At 42.0% G+C, this 14,947-nt stretch overlaps 1 pseudogene; it reads left to right on the top strand.

The window, feature by feature from the left end:
- The window catches only part of LOC134381797 (guanylate cyclase 2G-like), a 39,129-nt pseudogene extending 27,408 nt beyond the window's left edge, over window positions 1-11,721 (top strand).
- Window positions 11,722-14,947: the final 3,226 nt, after the last annotated feature.

The raw sequence follows: 14,947 nt of genomic DNA, 5'->3' as shown, positions 1-14,947 counted from the left end.
TCTGTTGCTCATAATAAAATACCTGAAACTGGGTAATTTATAAATAAGTGAAATTTATTTCTTACAGTTTTGGAGGCTGGGAAGTCTACAGTCCAGGAGATGCATCTGGTGAGGGCCTTCTGCATGGGAATTCTCTACAGGGACCCATGGTGACCAGGTGTCACATTGCGAGAGAACGGCATGAGCAAGAGAGAGCTAAGTTTCTCACTCACTCTCCTTTTAAGCCATCAGAACCACACCCATTACTCCATGAAAGGATCCATGCATTCACGAGGGCACAGTCCTCACAGTCCAATCACCTGATTTCCCACCCTCTTGACACTGTTACAATGGGGGTCAAGCTTCCAATACATGAACTTCTGAGGGACACATTTAACCAACAGCGACACTTTTGAGGAGTCCTGCTCAGATCTTTTGAAGGACATCCCTCATTAAAACTTGCCTGATTTTTTTTTTTTTCTTTTCTCACGGTTAGACTGGGGTTATGTGAATTTGAGAGGATGACTATAGAGGTAAATTGTCATTTTCATCACATACTCTCAAGGGCACATACGATCAACATGACTGTCACTGCTAATGTTGACCTTGACCGCCTGGCTGAGATAGTGTTTGTCAGATTTGCTACTGCAAAGTTCCTCTCGACTTCCTCCCTTCCGCACTGCACTCTATGGAAGGAAGTCACTATGTGAAGTGCACGCTTAAGGGGTGGGGACTTAGGCTCCACTTCAGGAAAGAGTAGCTACAGAAATTATTTGGAATTCTTCTCTGTGGGAGATTTGTCTATTTTCCCCTCATGCAACTATTTATTTATGTCAGTATGGACTCATGGATATTTATTTTACAATTTGGGTTATACTGTGGGTTATATTCTAACACCACTTTATTTTGTTGCTCAAGTGGTTCCATCTTTGGCCATTCCATTTCAACTGGCTTCTGTGTCTCTTTGACATGTAGCCATCACTGTGATATTTTGTTTGGTTTTGTTTTTGAGTACTTCCTTGCTTTCTGGTACACAAGATGCTCCAGGCTCATATTGTATTTCTCCTGCCCAACTGCTGCAACAGCCAAGTCTCTAAGGAGCCCTGGCTTCTTTTGCTGGAGAATGGTGTTAGAAAATAAGAGCAGGACGTTGGGTATGCCACTGGGGTGATGTTGCTTCTAGGTCTCTCAGTGAACAGAGCAAGGAAATATATGTGTGTATACTAATCTGTATGCATATGCATGCCCATAATCACACACACAGCTATGTACATCTGCATCTCAGTCAATCTAAATGTGAGTTCATACTGACATCTCTGACTTGAATTCATTAACACCATGGCTCATTCTAGTCTTCCCCTTTCTTATCTGTCACCTCCCTTTCCAACAGTGAGAATCTGGCTCCCACCACCCGCCCTTCATTTACTTATTGGTTCAATCCCAGGACGTGTGTACAGTGGTTTCAGACTTGTTAACTTGTACCCCTTGAGACAGTTTTACCAGCTAGAGTACAGAGATTACGAATAGTTTTTTATCTTTAGTTTTCAAGTCTCTAGTCATTTCAGAAGTTATGTAGGTCAGCACCTGATTCCCCTGAACCCTTTCAGTGGGGTTATGTCATACATTTATAATACAGTTCCATTCTTTTGTCACAGTCTGTATTCTATTGTGGGGTCATTTGATCTCCTAATTCATATTTTTTAAAGTTTGCTTTCCTTAGGGTTCATTCTTTGTGCTATAATAAAGTTCTGTGTGTTCTGGCAAATACATAACGTGTATTCGCCACAGTAGTATCACACAGAATAGTTCTACCTTAAAAAAAATCCTCTGTGCTTCACCTAATCAACCCTCTCTTCTCCCCAAACTCTTGGCAATCTCTGAGATGTTTTGTGTCTTTATAATTTTGCCTTTTCCAGAATGTCATATGAACAGAATCACACAGTATTTAGCCTTTTTAGACTAGTTTCTTTTACTTTGTGATATGCATGGAAGATCCATCCATGTTATTGCACATACAGTATTTTTATACCAAAACATGTATACATTTTCTCAAAATATTTTCTTTACAAAATCTGGCTGCCTTCAGTTGAATGTTCCCCCAAAACTTAATTCCCACTGTAACTGTTGAGGGTGGGAAATTCTATTTGGTAATTGAAAGATGAGGCCTGGAAGAGGTGATTAGATTTTAGGGCCGTGCTGTAGCGAATGGATTAATAATAGTGGTCAGGGGCGTGGTTCTGAGGGCTTTAAAAGGAGAGTGCATGAGGAGGTTAGTCTCTCTCTGCTCTGCCATTTTTGCAATGTGATACTCTGTTGTCACTATCACCACCACGAAGGTTCTCACCAGATGTGTTCCCTGAACTTTGGACTTCCCAGCCTCAGAAACAGTAAGCAATAAATTTTGTTTTTTATAAATCACCCAGTTCCTAGTATTTTGTTACGAGTAACAGAAATGGACTTATACACTTGCTAAGTATAATGTTTAACAAATGTCAGTAGAAGCCAATGAAGAAGAGAGAGAAAGTGGTTTAACAAATTTGACAGAGAGGCAGAACATTATGGCAACATTTATTATTTGTTAAAATAGCATTAATTTAACATATTATATGGAATGTGAAATTGCATAAAATGCACTTTGGGAATTTCCGACACCAAATACTTATATATTCCTGAAATCATATAGAGGCATGCCCAAGTTTGAGAAAAGTCCTATTTAAAAAAATCTTCATTTAAGAACAATTATTAGGGGGTGCTTAATTTTCCAGGAAGATTCAGAATATTTCTATGAAAATATCCGAATTTCTGTGGAATTCTAATCTGTCCCATTTATTTAAAAATTCAGTTAGGGCTGACCCGTGGGTCACTTGGGAGAGTGTGGTGCTGATAACACCAAGGCCACGGGTTCGGATCCTATATAAGGATGGCCAGTTAGCTCACTTGGGAGAGCATGGTGCTGACAATACCAAGTCAAGATTTAAGATCCCTTTACTGGTCATCTTAAAAAAAAAAATTCAGTTTACAAATTGAAGAGCCCAATAACTGTTTAAAGTGAAGTGTACTCAGTGGCACAAAGCTCAGACATTGGGGTAGCTAAACCCGAAATGAATTTCAGAAATCATCAGCCAAATCAAACACCCCATGGCACAAGTTCCACTGCGACCTTCCCTGTCCATGGAGAAGGGCAATGAAAAGATCGTGGTCATGCTGAGAGCATGTTGGGATGAATCTCCAGAGAGAAGGCCCACTTTCTTTTCTATCAAGAAAATTTTATGAGACACCAGTCCCAAAGGGTGAGTTAGATGTACAAGAGACATTTTCTGCTAACCATCAGAATTTGAGAAATATTTGGCTGTGATTGATTCTGTGTGGCTTCCCTTTCTTACTCCATTCATTCATTCATTCACTCATCATATACTCAGTGCCTATTATATGCAGAGGACTGGGCTACATGCTGACTAAAGTGGAGTGAGAAATTCTCTCTTTCTTTCATAAATGTTACAAAATAGATCACATATTAATAATTCCACTGCCTTCTTTGTCCATTCCAGACATCACTAATCAATCAAGGCCCTCTTTCTCAGGTGTATCAGTCTGTTTCTGTTGCTTATAACAAAGTACCTGAAACTGGGTGATTTATAAAGAAAACGATCTTTATTGCTTACTGTTTCTGAGTCTGGGAAGTCCAAAGTCCAGGAAACACATCTGGTGAAGGTCTTGCAGGTGGCAACAGTGACCCATGGATCTCACATGGCAGAAACGGTGGAGCAGAAAGAGACTAACCTCTCATATGCTCTTCTTTTAAAGCCCCCCAAACCATACCCTTGACCACCATTATTAATCCATTCACTACTGCATCGTCCTACCATCCAATCACCTCTTCAAGGCCCCACCTTTCAATTAGCATAGTAAAATGTCCCACCCTCAACAGTTACAGTAGGGGTTAAGTATGAACCCTGGGGGACACAATTCAATCAATCCACTGCACCGGGGAGTTTTGACATGGCCTCAGAATCTTTCTTAAATTAGCATTCTAAGGGTCATGACTAATCAATTGGGAATGGACTATGGGATAAAAAATATTCACTAGCCTTAGATTGGGTGATAGACTTAAATTATGCATGCCTCTCAAACAATTTTCTCACTAGTAGCTTCCTTCACATCAGCTTAATTATATCATCTTGGTACATTGAATGTATAAAGATACCACCATGTTAGAAGTAGCTTGAGTGGGTAGGAAAAGCACTGAGCTGGGAATCATGTATCTACTTCTAATTTCACCATTCAGCTGGGCATTCTTAACACAACAGCCCTGTATTCTGCATTTTCTAGATCACAGTAGTTTTTTAATTTCTAAAATTATTTTTAATATTGTTATTAGTTGACAAATAAAAATTGTTTATATTTATGGAGTACAATGTGATATTTTAACATATACAAATTTTGTGGGATGATTAAATCAAAGTAATTAACATATGGTATGTCTCAGGTCACTTGATATGTCCTGATGTTTTACTCAGAAAATATGGTCCCTAGTGTTAAGACAAGTGTATTTCCTATGTGAGTCTCAGTCTCCTCTTGTGAAAGGTGAAGAATTCAAATGATTTCTCTAAAGACCTTCTAAAACAAGAGCCTAGAAAATCAAGAAGTGCCCCTTACACTGGACAATCTGAAAGGAAAAGAACGACCCATCCTGAAATCTGCATTTTCAATGGTCTGGAGCAAGTTGGGAAATGCGGTAGGGCCACAGAAGCCACCATTGACATGGCACTAGGCACTTTATACATTTTCTTCCTACCTTCTCAGAACAACCCTGTGAGGTGTGTGTTGTTATCCTCATTTTCTAGATAAATAAACTGAGGCTCAGAGAGATGAAAGCTGCAGCTGAGGCTCACAGAGCTGATAAAGAGCAGGTTCCGTCCTGCCACACAGTCCCATTGCCATTGTCATTTGACTGTTGTCCGTTGGCAACCCGAAAGTAGGAAACCTCAAGGGCAAGAAATATTTTCTAGAAATGTGTAGTTGGAAGTTGTGTTCCACAGTGGCCCTAAGGTTCTCGGAAGACGACGTGAGTGTCTGGGTTCTTTTGAAGCCATGGGAGCATACTAGACAGCATGGTGAGCAAGCTGCAAGTGTATGCCAGTCACCTGGAGGAAGCGGTGGTGGAGAGGACCTACCAGCGGACGCAGAGAAGAGGAAGGTGGACAAGTTTCTGTCCACGATGTTGCCCAGGTATTCCACAGCCCTGTGGGCCTTGACAAGAAACCCAGGCAGCAACAGCATCGCTCTCCAAGAGGCCCCACACAGAGGAATTATGTCCCTTGTTCTTTTCCTAAGAGGATCTCACGTTCTTCTAAAAGGGGGCAAGCATTTTGCATGTGATTTGGTACACCCTGTTAAGGGAGATAGAGGCAAAAACGCTTCAATTTGTAGGAACAGAGAATGTCGTAGGGTTTTCACATGGAACGTTGTGGATGCAGCAACAGGAAACCGGCCACTAGATGGCCCACGAGTTTCATGAGTCCGAAGAATTGCCGACTCCCCAGTATTTCGGATTGTAGGTCCAAAGCCTTTGCATGGTGCAGTACGTATCCATGACTTCGGATTTAAAAATTGCTCATTTTTGGTTCTGTTTTCACCTGTGTATTCTCTCCGCACTTGACAGAAGCATTTTCTGTTAAAATTCCTGTACACTTGCGTGTCTTGACCAAAGAGGGAGTGGGGGAGGGGCGGTGGGAAAGGCGGGATTTGAAAGTTAATGTGAGATGGTTGATTGAAGTAAAAATATTGAATTGTGGATTGGTGAATGATTACATTTGCTTCTGTATCTGCAGATCAAGTCTTTATAATCAAACTCCATAACCAATCGAGGAAAATGGGATGTCCTCGAGGAGGAAATTCTTTTTGTAAAGACATTTATGTGATCTGCTCCCCTACTTTCCTCCCCCCAATTTATACCCACCAATTAAAATATCTCTTTGGCGAAAACACTGGTAGAGAAATGGTCAAAAGAATTCCTCTAGATGATGGGTTTTGTTAGCCATAAACCTGGCCGACTGAAGCAAAAGGACCTACAAGGGCAGCTTTGCAGGGATCCATAGGAGGCAAGATGAAAAAGATCCTGTCCCAAAATGATCCTTTTCTCTGGTTTCAGCTTCATTGATGAACAGTTCATAGCTGGAAGGTCCGTGGAACCAGAGCATTTGAATCCATGACCGTCTTTTTCTCTGACCTTGTTGGATTCATGAGACTGTGTTCTCTCAGCGTCCCCTTGCAAACACCATTAGGACGTATGATGTGTGTATAAGGTGAGACGCCTGGCTCCTGGCTGTGAAGGAACATGCACTCCTTGTCAGCTGTCACTGGGGCATTGTTGAGGGTGGACCTGGCTCCAATGTCAACCAGGAGGAAGGTTCCATTTCACGTGCTGGCGTGGCAGAAACAATGTTGTATTCCTGTTTGTTTTCTTGGAAAAGGGCTTGGTTAGTCATTGATTTATGTGCTGAAAAGACTCACCCTGTTTCCTTCCATTATATTATCTCATAGTAAATGCACTTCTAAAAGAGGCATTGACCTTCTACTGGCAAATTCCTCCCTTGCCCTCCTGAGTATATTTCCTTTGTATTCAGAGAGGCTCAGATTTACTCTCCTGCAAAGCCTATCTTTGGATCTGTGTGGGTCTCACTTCGGTTATTGTGATCCTTAGCAATTCAGGGTGAAGATAGACTTCCACATTTAGACTGTCAGACTTGTGGCCAAAGGGGTGATGGTGCTACTCTGGGGGATATATGGTTACTTAGAGTGAAAACAATTGAGCGGGAGATAGCAAAAACAGTAATAATCTGGCTTCATTCAGGTAGTGGTAATGATGGCCGCTTTACGTGTTTTCTAACTCTTCAGATAGGTCACAGCATTACTCCAAGGACGATACTGTGTACCCAAGTTCACACATACCTTATGGACAGCCACAAGTGCACCAGCTCTGGCCATGATCCCAGGGCTCTACATCTGCCTGTGGTCCTGGGGCCAGTGAGATTTGCGGGACAGGGTGGCCATATCCCTTGGTGACATGTCCTCAATGGTTATCCCTCCAGATTCCCCACAAATGTTGCCTCTGTTCAAGGCAAAAGAAAGGATGGTATGAATAACCTCCAAACACACTCAAAAAACTCTGAAACCTGCCCTGCTTAGGAGGGCATCCTCTGGGGTTTTCCTTTTAGCATTACCTTCTCAGTTATGTTTTGCATGAGCTAATATTAAAACTAGTTTGTATTTCTAAAGGATGTTTTCATGGTGGGGAAAGGTAGCTTAGAAGCAGATTAGAAATGTTGACTAGGTGACTGTGTAATTTTGGGGTCACTAGGACAGAAGTGTTCTTATTGCCTGGCTAATGCCTGAAATCCCATCATTACCACATTATCTTTGGATTCTGCCAAAATGCAAATGTATGTGGAAAGGACTGTAACTTTAGGCTTCTACTTGTCATTTATTTCTCTAGTGTAAGTGAAAGATTTGAAAGCTAATTTTGTTGGGTAGAGAAGAGGACAGATCAGACACTTACATATATGTACAAATGAACACATTTTGTATAATGTATCCATTTGTATAAGTTTATAATGCATCCATATATATAAGTGTGTATGACAGCCCTGGTGCACTATGAGAACATTTCAGGTTGGGTAAGATGGATTCCATTTGATGGGTCCACCTGATCCTTCAAGATTTACCCCATCAGTACACTGCTTCCCATCTAACTGGTTCTGAACTTGGGTGGGGAGAAAGGATCAGGGAAAGACGGCTTTGTGGAAGAACCAGAACAAGAGCAGAACTTGAAGAAATGCTGGGACTTGGATGGGGAGGAGGTTGGGGAGTGTGACTAGTCAAAATATGGGGCCTCAAGACAGGTGTGAGTAATAGGGAGCATTGGTCTCTGATGCCACCCCTACCTTGGCCTCCTTTGTGGCAAACAAAGGTCATTTTGTTGCTTTATTTTCAAGTTGAAACCATTGGAGATGCATACATGGTGGCTAGTGGACTTCCCATCTGCAATGAAACCCAACACGTAGATGAGATTGCCACTATGTCCCTGCACTTCCTCAGTGCCACCATCCACTTCCAGATTGGGCACATGCCTGAGGAGAAGCTCAAGCTGTGAACTGGCCTCCACATGGGTAGACAGAACTGATAGGCAGGGGGTCTTATGGTTCAGGTCCATACCTGGAAGCTCTGAGTTTGAGTCCTAGGTCCAAAGATTTTAGGAACCCAGACATTGAATGGTAACATCTTCAAGGGAAAGAAAAAGATTTTATTTCCAGCTAGCTAGGTTGCTTGATCATAAAAAGGACATAAAATGGTGCCTTAAAAAGGTGTCGAACCAAAAACCAGGACAGTTATACAGGGCTATTTTTCAGAACTCCATGTGTCTGCATCAAGTGTCCTTTGATGTGTTCTGTTTGTGTCAAACTCATGGGCATGCAGAAGTGATCTGTACTTGGTTAAATATTCCTCTGTCACTGTCTTGAAGTTCTTAATAATTTTTGAACAAATGGTCCCATATTTTCATTTTGTTCTGGGCCCTGCAAATTACATAGCTGGTCCTACTCCTGCCTGTCATCTGGGGCTCAACTAAAATAAAACCTGCTCCCCAATCAGAATTAATTACTCATGTTTGTGCCACTGTTGGCTTTGTTTACATCTCTAGTTTGTAAATTACATGGTCATTAATTGATTATGTCACTGTCCACCACAAGCTTGTGGGTTCTATAGGTTGCCTTTTTGTAAAACCCAAATCTTATTGCCAAGCTTTGCCTCAAGAGGGCACTGAACAGATATTTGTTGAATTGCATTTGTTGACTTGATGGATTTGGAGTCCAGCTCTTGGGAAACACAGACTGGTTATGCCTTTTGCTTCTTCCCTCTTTTGGTCCTGTGGTGGCTGGCATGGTAGGAACCATCATGCCCAGATACTTCTGTTTGAAGACACTGTGAACACGGCATCTAGGAAGGAAAGCAGCAGTTTGCATGGGTATCATTATAGCACCTTGTAAACAAATATCTCTGCCTCCTCCAGTCCCCTATCTATAACCAGAGGGTATTTTTAGAAGACTCATTTGCATTTTGTCTACTGTTTTCCATTTGGAGAATAAGATCATTATTCACGTCAGACAACACTGGTCACAAGCTTTGTAGACAAGGTTTTGTACTGTGCTGTCACTGGAGTCATGTAAACACACATGACCTCCTTCTTCCAAGACCTTCCATTGTAAACAATCAGACACATAAAGTCATGTAAATGAAGAGCAGAAGTAGAAAAACGTTTCCTGTACAGGGCCAGATTAAATACTTTAGGCTTTACAGGCTATAGAGTCCCCGTTGAAACTATTTAACTCTGCTATTATAGCTCAAGAGCAGCCATAGACAATATGTAAATGAATGGGCATGGTCATGTTCCAATAAAACTTTACTTGCAAACACAAGTAGTAGGTTGGATTTGGCCTGTGAGTGGTAATTTGTCCCTTCCTGATCTAGAGTATATTCTTGGCATTACAGAAGAAATCTATGACCTGGGAACATCACAGTCTTTTGCTTTATATTAATTTTATTGCATTGACTATTGCTAGACACATGTATGCCATTTGTCAGTCAAGACTTGGGAAAAAGAATTACTCAGCAATTGAAATTTCAAAGAGTTTAAGTGAACATTGTTTTGAATTTGTAAATTTTCCACAATACGTAAAAACAGACACACAAAATTTTCCCCTCTGATTACTTCATTGTCTAAGTTAATCAACCAAGTCTCAACCACAGATTTAAACCTCTCTCTTAGCTTGTAAGTAAAGGTTTTTAAGGATAAATTTTGAAGGTAGATCTGCTTATGTAGCCTCTAACCCTGATTCTAGTTGCATTTCTGGTTACAAACAACATTTTCAGTAAAATGTTCCAGCTCTGGTACCACCCCAGGAATCCTGAGGAATCCAGTGAACCATCATCCATGGGGATTACCAACTTGCATAGTGAGTCAGCTCTGCCTTCTCCTTCTAAACTGAACATACTGAAGTTTGAGCAGAACCCGACTGTGTCTGAGCAATGCTTGGATGGCTGGGGGTTCCAGCCTAAGTGTCCCAGACTTCAGAGACGTTATTCATGATTTATTTAATGAGTGGTCCTGGTGATCAGAGAATTTGAGCAGTGTAGATTCCCTCTTCAAAGCAGCTCCTGCCCCACAGCCCAATTGACACCCCCCTGACAAGGCAATAACTAGGCAATGACTGGTTTATGGCAGCTCTCCGGATCTATGTCTCTCAGAGCACTGCAGATGCCGTGCTAGCATTGGGAGGCTACGATTTGCAAAAGAGAGGCACCATTCCAGTCAAGGTAAGACCAGGGCAACTGTGCCTGACCTGCCTCATTTGGGTCTCTGATGGGCATGTTGAGGAACTTGGCAGGTTGAATGAGTCTTTGCACAGTGAACCTCTGTGAATGAACTTCCACAGTCTCTCTGGAGACTCACATGACTGCCAGGTCTTCTTTGTTCAGAGAGGACTATGCAGTTCCCTGAAATGGTCAAACAGGGAGTCTCCAACAGAAAGCACCTTAGCGTCCACCTAGACCAACCCCTCATTAGATGCCTCCTCTCTGTGTGCCACAAATGGTGCCCTGGCTTCTGCTTTAATGCCCCAGTGTAGTCTACCACACAAAGCAATAGCAAATAGAAGACCAGGAATTATAATGCCCACCTTTCCTCTGTGTCCCTTCACCTGAGTCTGAAGTGCCCAGATAGAGGGGACAGAGTCTTTTGATTTGGCCTTGGCTTTGGAGGTACTAGACCTCATTTCTATACATTAAAAATTCCCCCCCTCTTCTTCTGCCTTCCCCTTCATCCAAGCCTTTGTCACTGAAGTGTGCCAGGATACGTTCTCATCTTTTTCTTTGGATCGCCCTTTCCTGGGGCTGGGTTGGGGGCAGGGCTCCTCTTGAGACGTTCTCAGGAATGTCTTGGGGATGTTCACAGTGGGAGTGGTAGGTGGTTACTGTGACACTGGGTGTTTGGATAAGTGCGGGGGTCTAGAAAAAGACGTGAAGGAAAAGGGGGTGGTATTAACTCCCCAGTCTGCTGAGCCTGGCCCTGGCATACTGTATCCCATCAACTGACTTCAGGTAAGAGGAAGACATTTCTAGAAGGCAGTGGTGTAGAGATATGTGGAATCCTGTCCCATTATTTATAGTTGTCTGATTTGGGGGCTTGGTTTTTTCATCTGTAAACTGGGGTTTTTCATCTGTAAACCCTGGAAGGGTGGATGTGAGGATTAAATGTGACCATGGATGTCAGGTGCTTCACCTGGTGCCCAATTCATAATAAGAGCTCAATTGATTTTACTATTATTTTAAAAAGACTTTCTTTGCAACCAACTTTAGTATCCACTGGTCTTCAACCCCTAGGCCATGGTTGACCGTCCATTTAAACTTATCAGCAAAGCCCAAGAAAATCGTCAAGATTTCTTCCATCAGGGAGTCTTTCCCTCTGGGAGGCAGCTCTTGCTGTCCCAGCAAACCAGGCAGACTTGAGAAGTCTGCTCAGAGGCCACGCTGCATAAACAGTCGCCTCGTCTGTGATCCCCCAGCACCCTCCTCTGCATCCCACAGGGCAAAGAACAAACGACTTTCCAGCTGAAGGATAAGGGAGGCTTCCTTACTCCACACCCTGAATTTGCTGAAGAAGAAACTCCAGTCCCAGAGGTCTTCTGAGGTGAGTATTTTCTTTCAGGATGTGTGTGGAGTCACAGACTCCTCTGTGGGAAGCATTAAATAGCTCACGTAAACGGTGTAGTTCTGGTGTATTGAGTCGCTCTCCCACTAGGGGGAGCTGTCTAGCTGGCCTCCTCTTCCTACCCCAGCCTGTGGCCCAGAGCCAATGTGGACTTGGGTGAGCAGAATCTGGGGAACTCATTTCCTGGGGGACCAGAGCTGAGCTGTTGCTCCCAGTCCCATGGGACTGCTGTTTTTATCTGCCAGTGAGCCTGCCCTAATGGCCAAGATTTCCAGCCCATTAACTTGTGAATTTGCAGATGAAGGCTGGGGCCACAGGGCCGACCTGCCTTTCCTCTGCAACGTGGTTGCTCCCTAACCTTTACTGCTTATTTTTCTTGTCAGTTAATCAGCTTTCCGTTTGCCAGGAGATAGGAGCCCTTATCAAAAGACATCTCAGGAATGTGATCAGGGGGAAAAGTTGTGAGCAGTCCCTGAAATCCAACAGGGCTGATGCTGTTAGAAGCAGACAGGCCCACTGCAGTCTAGTCCTGAGCCCTGAATTCCTGTGAGTGCTGCAGCTTCCTAATGGATAATATCCTGCTCTCCATTTATCGCTTAACTTCTTTTCTATCCACTGAGCAAAAACTCTTGCAGTCAAGCCTTGAATTTTAAGTGGAATTTTTTCATTCATTCATGATGAGTTTAATTTTTTTTTTTAAAAAAAGTTTCCAACAAAGATGAACCTGTTCATTTTTGCAGTGACTATTTTCTTCTCTACACAAAGAACAGGATTCCGTGTTGTTTTCTTATGTGGCTCTTTTAATAGATTTACTGAACCACAAATGCATTTACGGTGCTTCTGTCTCCATCTCTTGCAACCCCTGACATCCAGATAGCTTCCATATGGTTGCTCCTGAATATGGCACAGCAATGTGAATGAAATATTGTGTTTGAGACCTTTTCCTGTTGAACTTTCCATGACTGAAGAAGTGAAAAACGAGACCAGTAATATTTTCTTTCTTGCTGGACCTCTGAGCTGCCTGTGTGGAGATATTTTTGAGTTCTGTGTTGGGAAATAAACCACTGTTTGGTTGAAGGCTGTTGACAAATCTTACAAAAGGTTTGGTGGAATTCTTGCCTTTCTTCAGGAAAAGGTACACTAAATCAGGCCCAGCGGAAGCCCATCTTTATTGAGCTCCTAATCACTTCCATCGGCAGTGCTGCATTTTCCCTCTATCCAGAGGTAGACAACTGAATTCTGCGACCTTCGCAGATTCCATTTTTTGTAACACAATTCCATTTTTATTGTGGGGGGCTCTGCTCCTCCATAGGGCCTTCAGCATCAAGGACTGAAGGCTTTACAGCCATGTTTAGAAGGAGGGAAGGCAGAAGGCATTTATGTGAGGGGACAGGGAAGCTTTCCCCTGCTACTCCAGCATGAAGACAACGGGCCAAAATTTATCTTCTCATGTTCCTTAACTTCTTCTCTTGTTTGGGATCATGGCTTCTGGATCCCAAACACTGCTCAGCTGTGACTGTGAGAGGAAACAAGGCTACCTCTGCCGTGGGGCCTCTCAGAGAGATGGGCCAGTTCCCATCCATCCATCTATCCACATGAACATTTCATTAATTAAAGGGGCATTTATTAAGCACTTTGTACCAGCTGTCACACTGGAGGACAACAAGAGAATAAGAAATGTTTCTTGATCTTTAGCTTGCAGTTTAGTTGGGGAGAAGAAGTATAAATAGTAGAATGCAACATTGAGGACTAACAGAGCTACATACAGAAGTGTAGAAATAACAAAGTAATCCAGTATTGTTATGTTAAAAAGGCATTAGAAAGTGATACACAGGGGCAGGGAGGGTCAGAGAAGGCAACAGTCTGTTATTATCCCCTCTGTGTATTTGTATTGTGTGTGTGTTTTGTTCCCCTCCAGCTCTAGCCCACATGCTTATGTAAATTGTTTGTATAAGACTTTGTAACTTCTGCCTTTTTCATTAAACATTATAACATAAACATTTGGCATCCAGATGCACACATACACACAAAAACATACATGCACACGTGTATCCACATGCACACATATGTGCACATATATACTCATACATGCACACTCATGTGCATATACATGCATGCGTACTGACACACACATATGTATTTGTATATGTATACATATACATATGGGTATATGTGTAGAGAAAGAGAGTCTTTAGGAATCGTAACCAGGAATTTTGATAAGAGCAGTTTCCTAAAATCTATATCCAGTATCTTTTCTGTGTCACTCCAGGATGCCTGAGAGAGAATGTACTTTTCTTCCTTCTCTTACTGTCTGTTTTATGTTTAGCACTAATGAGAATTTGCAAGAGAGATTGTTTTGAGAGTGCTTTCTCTTAATTCCTCAATAGGGAAGTTATGAAACAGGAAGGGCAACCTACAAAGGGCTTTTAGTTAACTTTAAGTAAAAACACATTCAGTTGCTGGCAAGAGATATTAGGGCTTTATAGACAGGGATGACCAAAGAGACCTTTTTCCCTAAATATTAATCATACGAAATGGCTTTATCTCCTTGCATCAAAAAACCTAATACTGGAGTTTTTGAAATGTAAATGTAGGCTTGAATGATTGAAAGTCTGTGGTATACAGGTGAGTCTAAGAAGCTCTCCTTGTAGAAACACCTGGGAGGGTTTGAGGAATTGGCTATCAACATGATATATTAATACTGTAAACTATAGTCATAGGTTATTTTAAGGCATTTTATTTATTCCATAGCACCAAGTAGAGATACAAGATCATAAAACATGATGATAAAATAAAGCCATACTAATACAACATTGTGTTACTCTGACAGCCAAGGATTTATGAAAATGGCTATGAGTATGCTATTTAAGAGTTTTTGACTAGAACCAATAAAATATGTCTTCTGTCCTTCCTGACTATAAAAATCTCCGAATTTACAGAAAGAAGAGATTCCAAGTTGGTTGGAGCACCAGCTTAGAGACCAAGTTTAGACTACACGGAGTCATTTCACTCTAGCCTATTGCCAAACAGACACATACTTCATGTCTCCAGAGCTTTGATAACTAATTTCTGAGTTCACTAACACAAATTGTATAAGAACCATCCAAACTGCAGGTCTCAAAACTTCTCAAATACATTAAATACAGAGAGACAAACTGATGTGCTATTTTCAAATTATAAGCCCACTAAGTCTGTACATGACCA

The sequence above is a fragment of the Cynocephalus volans genome, chromosome 7 (assembly GCF_027409185.1).
Source record: "Cynocephalus volans isolate mCynVol1 chromosome 7, mCynVol1.pri, whole genome shotgun sequence".
NCBI classification, from domain to species: Eukaryota; Metazoa; Chordata; class Mammalia; order Dermoptera; family Cynocephalidae; genus Cynocephalus; species Cynocephalus volans.
This window is presented reverse-complemented; position numbering and strand designations above follow the sequence as displayed.